At 42.3% G+C, this 11457-nt stretch overlaps 1 long non-coding RNA gene across 1 annotated transcript; it reads left to right on the forward strand.

Annotated features, from left to right (window-relative positions):
* The first annotated feature begins 3503 nt into the window (after positions 1–3503).
* Positions 3504–4849, forward strand: LOC128475218 (uncharacterized). Its single transcript, XR_008346475.1, has 4 exons — positions 3504–3625; positions 3768–3908; positions 4141–4251; positions 4613–4849. It is a non-coding gene; the product is annotated as an uncharacterized LOC128475218 (long non-coding RNA).
* Positions 4850–11457: the final 6608 nt, after the last annotated feature.

The following is an 11457-nucleotide window of genomic DNA, read 5'->3' on the forward strand; positions in this document are numbered from 1 at the left end:
ACAGTAAAGAAGGTTAATGCAAAATACGAAGCCTCCTGTCTTGCTATAAAATTCATTTACATTTATGGTTAAATGGATTTAAATGTAAGTTTTGCTGTGTTACCTATTGATACAGATAGACAATCGAATGGCAAAATAACTAAGACTAAACAGCCTGGGTTATCCAATCAGAATCTGAGTCCCTCTTAAGAACACCCGCGCTATCCACCCCTGCAGCTCAGCAGTCAGTGATGGGGATCCAATGCAGGCAGGAGAGGCGTTGTTACAGGTAGAAGTCTGATGGCAGCCCTGGCTCTCAAGTTGTGGATTCCACCTGTGTACATGAATATATATGAGTTGTTGTTTTCTTTTTTTCACGCTGATATTCACAGATAAATCACGTAACTTCTCTTGCACATATCACATCCCAATATATTTGCTATATGGAACCTTTCATGTTCTTCTGTGATGTCACATGTGTGTCTGCTCAAACACAGACACCTGAGCCTCAGCTGCATACTTTGCAGAAGGATAGAGAGTTGTTTTGCAGCTACTAAACATATGTGAAAATGGAGAATGCTTTCTTATTATTTTTTCTACTAGTATACTGGTTAATCAGGCGCTTTATTCCAAGTCAACCTAATGTGATTATAAGGAGATATGCGAAACGGCACTTTAAATACCAACAGAAAGAAACATCTTTTCAACCTTCTTCAGCCAGGTAAATGAGGAGTTACATATTATGATTTATTGTTTTATACAGGTCCATCATTTTCCACAGCGTTGTAGATAAATATGAGATGCTTTTGAGTAACTAATAATGTTCACCAATAATCATCACAGGTTTCCCTTCCTGCCCTATACAATCTAGAATTTTTAATCTTAAATAACATCAGTTATCCAACTGTATACCCCCTGTCTCTTCTTTTCAAGAATGCATCAAATCTTGTTTTCTATGTAACGGTTTCTCTCTCTCTGATGTCAAGTTACACCCAAACGTATGGTATGGTTTTTAAAGTAGAAATAGGTTTTAACTAGCCAATGCTCATTTTTCTTCTTCTCTCATTTAGTTTCCTACCTAGCAGTGGCGACTCTAGAAACAATATATAGGGGGGGCTCACAAGATACCACAGTCAAACTGGGGGGGCATTAATAATTTCCACCATTAAATCATACCACTGAAAACACACACACACATATATATATATATATATATATATATATATTGCCAAAAGTAATGTGCTATGGAATGATACTTTTGTTATTGGACAATACAATACTTGATCATTCAACATGGGAAGCCTGAAGCCACAATTTAGTAAGACTATACTTTAACTTTTGCACTAAATGATTTAAGGGCCTAATATTAGATCCTGCTGCTGATATATATATATATATATATATATATATATATTAACCCCTGCTGCCCAAATATATTAATATTAGCCCCAGTTGCCGATATATATATTAATATTAGTCCCTGCTGCCGATATATATATATATAAATATTAGACCCTGCTGCCAATAGCAGGTATAGATCAACACATTAACACACAAACCCAGCTTTGCATGTATAGATCAATTGAAATTCACTTGTGATCTCAGCACTGAAGGTATATATCAAATAAACAGAATCAGACATACAAATCCTGTATTTGCAGGTATACAATAATAATATATGAAGCGTAGCATCGCAGGTATAGATCAAATAAATACATGGAAACAGCATTGCAGGTATTAATCAACTGAACAAGACATACAAACCCTGTATATACAGGTATACATAAATAATGTATGGAAACATAGCATAGCAGATATGGATCTACAGAAGAACACACAAACCCAGCTTTGCAGGTATAGATCAATTGGAATTCACATAAAAACACGACATTAATGGTATATTTAAAACCCCCTAAATTACAGGGATAGATCACAGGTTGCACACCCAGATAACACACACATACGATTTGCCATCTTTGTCCCATATACACCCGGCTTGTGCCATCTTGGTCCCCAAGGCTCGAACATCCTGCTAGTGCCATCTTTGCCCTTCCACAATTATACATCTATGATACGCACAATCACATTAACTCATGCTCTCCCTCATTCAGACAATTCATCCACATATTAACTCATGCTCTCCCTCATTCAGACAAGTCATCCATTTTAAGAAACTACGCCCCTTGGAGCTTCAAATGAGGGGCTACATGTATTTCTAGGACAAAAGTTGAGTGCACAAATAATGATGGAATATGTCGCTTTGGCTAGAAAATATGTTTTTTCTATGTTCATTTGTGTCTTGCGCACTCCAGGTTTGTACTAGAAACACATGCAGCCCCTCATTTGATGCGCCAAGGGATGTCGTTTTTGCAAATGTGTACTTTTTGTGCCATAATTTAACTTCCTAAGTGAGCAGTAATGCCACGTCAAGGCTTCAACCCTAATTACTGACTATTCACACGCCTTTCATATCTCCATTCACTCACAGAAGCACACACCATTCTTTCCATACATTCACTCACAGAAGCACACACACCATTCTTTCCCGTTACAATCCCAAAGAAATGATGGTAAAGGGAGAAAAAAAATCACTTTTACAGCAAAAATAAGTTTTGCAGTAAAAATGCAAGGCGCTCCAGGGATGAGATGGTTACTCACGTACCGCACAGGCTAAATGGCTGATTTTAATAATATTTGCAGTTCATCAGGATTTCAAAAATTGCCTCCCTCTACCGTTGGCTAAATTTAACCCCATGATCAAAGGGATCATAGGATTAAAAATTAGTATCGGCCATTTTTAAAAAGGGATTGTGACTTTTTATAGCTATATGATCGCTGTGGTAACATTGGCTACCACAGTGATCATTTAGCTAGAATACTTAACCTTTTTTTTTTTTTTTTTTTAAGTTAAACTTTGTTAAACTTTGTTTAAATAATTTAATTTGGGGGTCTCTAGGCAATTTTGATCTTTTTTATCTGCCTTTAGAGACCACCAAATCATTTTTTTTACATTTTTATTTTTTTAACTTAATATTTTTTATTATTTTTTTACAAGCTATATACGTTGGAAAGGCGAGGCGATTACCTTTCCAACAGTATATGTTGGGGGTATGTAGCTGCTTAGATGCCTGAGATACAGGCATCTAAGCAGCATGCCCCCATACCTCTTTAACTGACAATTGTCAGTTGTTAATAAAGTTGCGCGGTGACGTCATCGCGTCATTGCGCGAGACGTCACCGGCCGGATCGGGTGGCTCCGGTGATGCCCTTCAGTTTGAGGGGCAGATCGCCGGGGTAGGTGGTAATGGAGGTCCACAGACCTCCATCAAGGTAAGGTAGTGCTAGTGACGGCATAGTGCCGTCGTTAGCACCTGACTGGGACTGCTAGCGACGGCACCATGCCGTCGTTAGCAGTCAAGGGGTTACAAATTCGGCGGGGGGGCAACAGGGGGGGCAAGGAATAACCTAGGGGGGGCAATTGCCCCCCCTTGCCCCCCTGTAGCGACGCCACTGCTACCTAGCAATCAAGACTCACAGAGCCCAAGAAAACTGAATGTGTGTTTCACAACTAAATTGGCAAGAAAGAGATTAGAAGAAGGCTAGTTACATCCATTCCTTGGGACAAACTTCGTGCCCGGTTTCCTGGGTAAGTACTTTGATCAAATACCATTTAACCATTTAACAGACACAACATTGTTTAAAACACTCAACTGTATAAAATTAAGATCTTAAAAAAGTGCTTTACCTGTTTTTTCTGTCATGCCTTTGATGTTTGTTTCTTTCTACAGCCCTTTGATCCCGCCTCATGTTCAGTTTGGTGCTGATTGTCCACTGGTCCCCCCTGTGCTGATAGAGGTGTCTCCCACTAAAAACCTGTTTGGAGCAGCCATCTTCAGAGGGAGTGCAAGCCTGCACTAGGAGAACAAAAGGTAAATTTAGTGCAAAACATAAAACACAAAACTTTATAGCTATTTTTCCTGCTTCTTAGTCTTATTGCGGCACCACTGTGTGCCATACTATCACTTACATAATTGGGGTAATACCCTGGCATATTGGCAATTTCCTCACAACTACAATAACATAGAACACAATTACAACTGTGAGACACAACCCAATTCTTTTGCCTTTTTACAACTCCAAATCTTCATCCATAATTTGCAGAAGCCCACACTACTTGCCCTTCAAGCCCAAATTACCACCTCGTCGACCTAAGGTGCCAGCTCAAAGGACCACAACGATTCCAACAATGAAGGAGCCTCAGACTGCATCAGAGTAAGTGCTGTTCTTCACATGTAATTTATAATTTCGACCTTTATTTAAAACATTTCCAATAATGTGACATTACTTGACTGACCCTTTACCAGATATGTATCTCAGATTTTCTTATATCTGCAGAAACGTTCCAAATGACATAATTTGTGCTGTAAATGTTTTACCCTGTTTCAAGTTTCACTGTTCACTCACTTGGGTTAAATTATTATAACGTGATATTGTCACCTCTTCCATAAACTGGTCCTTTAAGACATCCTTTGCTATCCCTCTACTTGGAATATTAATTTGATAATGAAAAAAATGCTGAATATACACAAAGTTTCACGCATATAAGTTACTAACCACCAATCATTTATTCCAGAAAACCAAATGTTGCCCTGGTGCTGCTGAAACCACGGGCCCGTCTTTCCAGAACAAAAGCCGTCAAGGAAATTCATCTCATGTCATCAGGTCCTGCGAGAGATAAACACAGATGTGAGTCTGTTAAAAGCCGCAAACAAAGAGCACACCACAAAAAGTGACTTAAAGGGCGCCCATTAATGCATGACAGCGCTGGAGCATATAAAACTGTATTATAGAATAATAGTTAATAAAAATATAAAAATATGATGAGATGGTGTGTTCTGTAAAGAAAATTGAGTAAGTACTAGACTTGCGCATTCGTCTTCGGGCGAACATGGAAACGAGCACGAAGAGGCCGTTTTTTTGTTCGTTCCGAAGACACGCCGAAGAGAATACAGTGCCGGCAAAACGTAGGAGAAGACGAAGACTCACAACCACGAAGAACCGACAAAATTTCAAACAGGAGTGAGCTGATCCTCGTCTCTCCAATCAACTCACTCTTGTGACGTCACGCTAAGGGTCTCGTCCAATGCCTGTGCTGCTGTTTTTTGAATTTCTGAAACCGCCTTTATAAGACCAGAGCTTGCCTGAGAGATCCATTCATTTTTCGCTGTGACTGCTTTGGCAACACTGCTGTGCTGCATCCGAGCGTTACAGAGAGAGATTGTTCTGTTCTGTGTGAGACTGGTAAGCCTCAGCCTGCCATTTCTCACAGTGTACTGTGTTCAGTTCTACTGAATTAATAATTTTATTAATGTAATCATTTTTTAATTTAATTTGTCTGTCATCAATTGTGTAGTGCTGTTGAGTTGACAGTGCACCCAGTGTCTCACTGGCACTGAGGTCCCCTTGCCCTGGGCTGGCACTAGTGCCTACTGCCTGTCCTGCTTAAATAATTTAAATAATAGAATTTATAAATAATTTAAGAATATATTATTAATAATTGAATACATATAAAATTATATATATATATTTGTCAGTTATATATACTATAGTTAGTATAGTAATTAGTAATAGTATACTAGCGTAGAGTGTACTGTAGACATTCAAGACATCTACTAGTGTCTAATCTAAAATCAGTAATATTAATAATTAATAATTGAATACATTATAAAATTATATATATATTTGTCAGTTATATATACTATAGTTAGTAATAGTATACTAGTGTAGAGTGTACTGTAGACATTCAAGACATCTACTAGTGTCTAATCTAAAATCATTCAGTAATATCAATAATTCTATAATTCATTTTAGCTAACTTAATAGTTAATTAGCTATAAATACCTCAGTCCATCAGTGACGTGAACTTGTTGGGCTAGTGAGTGCAGCCGCATAAGTGCTGTGTTGTTTTTTGATCAGCAAGCACTGACGTTAACTGTTTTGCAGTTTTCTCATTTATTTTACATTTTATTTTAATTTTAAAATAAGTACCCTTAGTGTTTTGCTCACCTCAGTCCATCAGTGACGTGAACTTGTTGGGCTAGTGAGTGCAGCCGCATAAGTGCTGTGTGTTTCAGCAAGCAGTGAAGCTAACTGTTTTGCTGTGACATTTTATTTTATTTCTAATTTCTTTTCAAGAAAGATTGACTGTGTGATGACAACACCTGTACTAAGCAAAGTTTCAAGCTACTAGCTGTAGTACTAAAATAATTCTTATCTTTAATCTTAATCTATAATATATTATATAACATAACATAAGATAATATAAATTATAATCCATAATCTATAATATAAGTAATTCTAAATTCTAATTCATAATCTATATTCTTCTATCTATAATCCATAATATAAGTAATTCTTCTAATATTAATTATTATATAACATAATATAATAAATTCTAATTCATAATCTATAATATATATAAGTAATTCTTTCTAATTCATAATTTATATTCTATCTATAATCCATAATATAAGTAATTCTAATCTATTAATAATATCATATTATATATAACTTAACCTCACTTTAGTTTAGTGGGCTTGAGAGCGTCTGCCTAGAGTTAGACTAGAATACTAAGAAATATAGCTTTAGGTTTAGCATAGTAGTAGGAAAGGCTCTTAGGCCCGTGTAAATTCAAAGTCTTTAATTTTTTTATCCCCCTTTTTTTAAGTTTTTTTAAACACTACACTACACATACAACACAAAATTTGAAATTGATCCTCCTTTTGGGACTAAGGAGGGACAAGCTCCATCTACCACCACCACCACCAGCACCACCACCAGTTCTAAGATGCAGCCTTTGCGTCAGTCTAGTCGGCCAAGTAGGCCAAGCTCTCGCTTATCATTTGGGGAAGCATTGCTTGAAGGATCATCAAGTAAAGGAAAGGCACCAAAAGTAGGCAGTAGTAGTGCTGCTAGGCCCACAAGCTCTATGTTTTTTTTACGGAAAGCCTAAAGCACCAGAAGCACGTTCAAAATTAAAGGGTAGCACAACTAGTACTTCTACTAGCCCAGTGAGTAAAAAGAAGTGCCTTTTGCCCCAAGCAGCATCTTCCCCATCCACAAGCAGCATGCAAGGTACCAAGCAGAGCCAAATTAGCAGCAAGACTCAGAGGGGTTTTCCCAAACCAAAGCGATCTCATTCCTTTGTAGGGAAAACCACCCCCACCTCTACCGCCTCTACCACCACTAGTGCTGCGCATACTGTTCCCACCGGTACCGCCACGCCATGTCCTCCTAGTACCTCTAGCAAGCCACCAAGTCCTTACAATATGTTTGTAAAGTTGAGAGAGAGGGCTACACATAGTGGAACTCCACCTAGCGAGGTAGCAGAGGAGCCTGAGACTGAGAGGCCAAGTGCAGAGTCTGTTCTTCCTGCTCGCACTACTACTAGTCACGAGTCTCACGACGATATCAGTCTTAGCTCCAGCCTAGCAGGAATTCCATTCGATCTGGCTAATGAAGAACTAGACAATGAGCCAGAGGAAGTAGAGGAGATAAGTGGTCAGGAATTAGATTCCTCAGGGAGCAGTGTCCAAATGACTAGTGCACAATTTTCCCCTGAGCCTCCACCTTCTCCGCTACGATCATCACCATCACCACCACCAGCAGCAGCAAAACCTACCAAATCTAGAGTTAAAGCAATTAGCAGTCCCACTATGGCCAGTACTGTTACCACCAGTCCCACCACCACTAGTTCTGCCTCTGTTCATCCACCCCGAGCAGTAGGAGCAGCACCCAAGGCACACTCCAAGGCTATGCACGCCTCAATTTGGGAGCACTTTGAAAATGTTGAAGAAGGGCGCTATGGAAAGTGCAAACATTGTGGGAAGCTAATAAGCAGAGGGAAAGTGTCTGGCCATTTTACCAGTGTTAGCATGAAGCATCACCTCAGCACTCAACACAACGCTGTGCTAGTGGGGAAAGATGCAGAAGTAAAACTTAGTGCAGGCAGCATAGCTGGTGGCCGTGGAAAAATCCAAGCAGCTGCTTCTGAGCCAATAGCAGCAGCAGCTAGTGCTGGCAGCCAGAGACCAAGGCAGGTTGGAGTACTGCATGTCCAGCCCACCCTGGAACAATTTGTGGCATTCCACTCCAAGAGAACAATGCCCAAACAGCAGGCCAATAAAGTAACGCGACTTATTGGTCAGTTCATTGCTGTTGGAGGGGCATCCTTCTCTATGATCGAAGGGGAGCCTTTCAAACAATTGATGGCGGCTGTGGCTCCACAATATACAGTTCTGTCACGTTCCACTTTCAGCAGGAACATTGTCCCCTCATTGTATCGGTCCTGTGTTTCAGCAGTGAAAGAGGAGCTTTCCAAGGCTGCTGGTCAGTCTGTTCATTTCACAACAGATTTGTGGAATGCACCTAGTGGGCAGCATGCCTTTCTTTCTTTGACAGCACACTGGTGGCAGCCCGGTGTGCCGAAGGAAGCTGCTGCAGCAGGCAACGATCATTCCTTCTCCATGCAGAAGTGATGGATGAAAAGCACACTTCCCAAAATATTCTGCATGCGATGAGGAAAATGTTTAGCCTTTGGGTGGGAGCAATGTTGAAGTTGGTTTTGTGGTAACTGACGGAGGTGCCAATGTGGTGAAAAGGCTGCGAGATGGTCATATTGTTGGTGTGCGCTGTGCAGCACACATCATCCATCTTGTAGTGAAGGTAGCAATGTGAGAAGGAACTAATGTAGCAGCAGTAGTTCTGTCCCGCTGCAGAAAGATCGCTGGGCACTTTCATCATAGTGTTAAGGCTAGCCAACTTTTGAGGGAAGAGCAAGAGAGGTCAGGTCTTCCCGTACACTGCCTACGTCAGGATGTCAGTACACGGTGGAACTCCATGTTAGACATGCTGGAGAGGATTTTGGAGCAGCAGAGGGCAATCCATAATCTTGCCTCAGAGCATAATATTGGGATTACATCTCCATTGAATAGGGAGGATTGGACAGTAATCGCCCAGTTAGTGGCAGTCCTTAAACCATTCAGGGATGCCACTGAAAATTTAAGCTCAAACACTGCCAGTCTGGCCTAGGTAATCCCAGTGTTCTCCCATCTAGGCAGCAAGATGGATGTGTTCCTTGAAAACCGTGAGGCTGTTCAAGGTGGCACTCTACATCCTGACGTAGCAGCCATAGTCAGGAAGATGAAGGATCTGCTAAAAGTACACCTTCGCAAACGCATGGAAGAGAGTCCCGAAATGATGCTAGCGTGCCTTTGCGATCCAAGAATTAAGGGAAAGCTAGCGTTGAAATTCAATGTTCTCAGTAGCTACCGGGAGCAATTGGTCAACAAGGTGCGTGACTGGCAGAGTAAAATGGGAATGCTGTCCGAGGAGGGAGAGGTGCAGGAGGAGGAAGAGATTATGTGCTCTGCTACTCCTAGCAGCAGCATCAGCAGCAGTGCCACAAGCATCACAACACAGCTGAGTGGAGCAGCTGCATTTTGGGAAGAGGCAGTTGGGAAAATAGTTGGACCATCTGACAGAGCTAGCAGCAGAAAGGAGAGGAGTGCTGCTGAAATGGTCAAACTTTACCTCTGGGAAGTTCCTTCTGCACCTAATGTTGATCCTCTTAGCTACTGGGATGAAAAGAAGAGTGTGTGGCCTGCACTCTCATGGGTTGCGCAGCAGCTTCTATCATGTCCGCCAACCACTGTTCAAAGTGAGCGCGTGTTTTCTATGACTGGAAACATACTGAGTCCACAGCGCTCACGCATGGCCCCTCATCTGATGGAGCAGATTGCCTTTCTTAAATTCAATCTGCCCAAGTTGGGTTACCCAGCTCTTAGCTTGGAAAGTTAATTTTCTTTCTCTAATGTTCAAGGTAGTTTCTCTCCCTGGTTGCACGTGTTTGTGGTGTGGCAACGTCTGCTAGCAACGTACGCTAGGGCCTAGTGTCTGAGTTCTGGAAGTCCGCTCCCAAACGCCTAGGACTGACAGACTTTCATGCTTTGCCCTGGGGTGAAACAGGTGAGCGGGTCGTCAATTGCCCACTCATTCAACTTTCCCAATGCTGCTGCTGGTGGTGGTGCCAGCGTCTCTTTTCTGCCAGTTCGCTTCCTGGCTAGTGTCATGCCTCAAATTTCCAAAATGTTCAAGGTAGTTTCTCCCCCTGGTTGCACGTGTTTGCGGTGTGGCAACGTCTGCTACCTCCGCCGGTGTAGCCAATTTACGCTAGGGCCTGGTGTCTGAGTTCTGGAAGTCCACTCCCAAACGCCATGGACTGACAGTTGTTTGGATGCTTTGCCCTGGGGTGAAACAAGTGAGCGAGTCGTCATTTGCCCACTCATTCGCCTTTCTCAATGCTGCTGCTGCTGGTGGTGGTGCCAGCGTCTCTTCTCTGCCAGTTCCCTTCCTGGCTAGTGTCATGCCTCAAATGTCCCTAATGGTAAGGGCAGTTTCTCCCCCCTGGCTGCGTCTGTTTGCGGTGTGGCAACGCCTGCTACCTCCGCCGGTGTAGCCAGCTTACGCTAGGGCCTTGTGTCTGAGTTCTGGAAGTCCGCTGCCAAACGTCTAGGACTGACAGTGTTTGGATGCCCTGGGGTGAAACAGGTGAGTGGGTCGCCAATTGCCCACTCATTCGCCTTTCCCAATGCTGCTGCTGGTGGTGGTGCCAGCGTCTCTTCAATGCCAGTTCGCTTCCTGGCTAGAGTCATGCCCAAAATGTCCCTAATGGTAAGGGTAGTTTCTCCCCCCTGGCTGTGTCTGTTTGCGGTGTGGCAACGCCTGCTACCTCCGCCATAGTAGCCAGCTTACGCTAGGGCTTAGTGTCTGAGCTCTGGAAGTCCACTGCCAAACGTCTAGGACTGACAGTTGTTTGGATGCTTTGCCCTGGGGTAAAACAGTTGAGTGGGTCGCCAATTGCCCACTCATTCGCCTTTTCCATTTTTCAATGCTGCTGGTGGTGGTGCCAGTGTCTCTTTGCCAATTCGCTTCCTGGCTAGAGTCATGCCCAAAATGTCCCTAATGGTAAGGGTAGTTTCTCCCCCCTGGCTGCGTCTGTTTGCGGTGTGGCAACGCCTGCTACCTCCGCTGGAGTAGCCAGCTTACGCTAGGGCCTAGTGTCTGAGCTCTGGAAGTCCGTTGCCAAACGTCTAGAACTGACAGTTGTTTGGTTGCTTTGCCCTGGGGTGAAACAGGTGAGTGGGTCGCCAATTGCCCACTCATTCGCCATTTCCTTTTCATTTTTTTTCCGTCTGATACACAACCTACCAAACATAACACACACAATAACACATATAACACAATGACATAACACATAACACATATAACACAGTGACATAACACATAACACACACATGTACAATTCACAAATCACAAGGACCTTTCCTCCTGTTATTTGCCCTGGCCTTCACTTCTACACTCACTAGCATTAACGCTATAACTCACACTTCACCCTATAACATTTTTCCATCCACATAC

The sequence above is a fragment of the Spea bombifrons genome, chromosome 2, assembly GCF_027358695.1.
Source record: "Spea bombifrons isolate aSpeBom1 chromosome 2, aSpeBom1.2.pri, whole genome shotgun sequence".
NCBI classification, from domain to species: Eukaryota; Metazoa; Chordata; class Amphibia; order Anura; family Pelobatidae; genus Spea; species Spea bombifrons.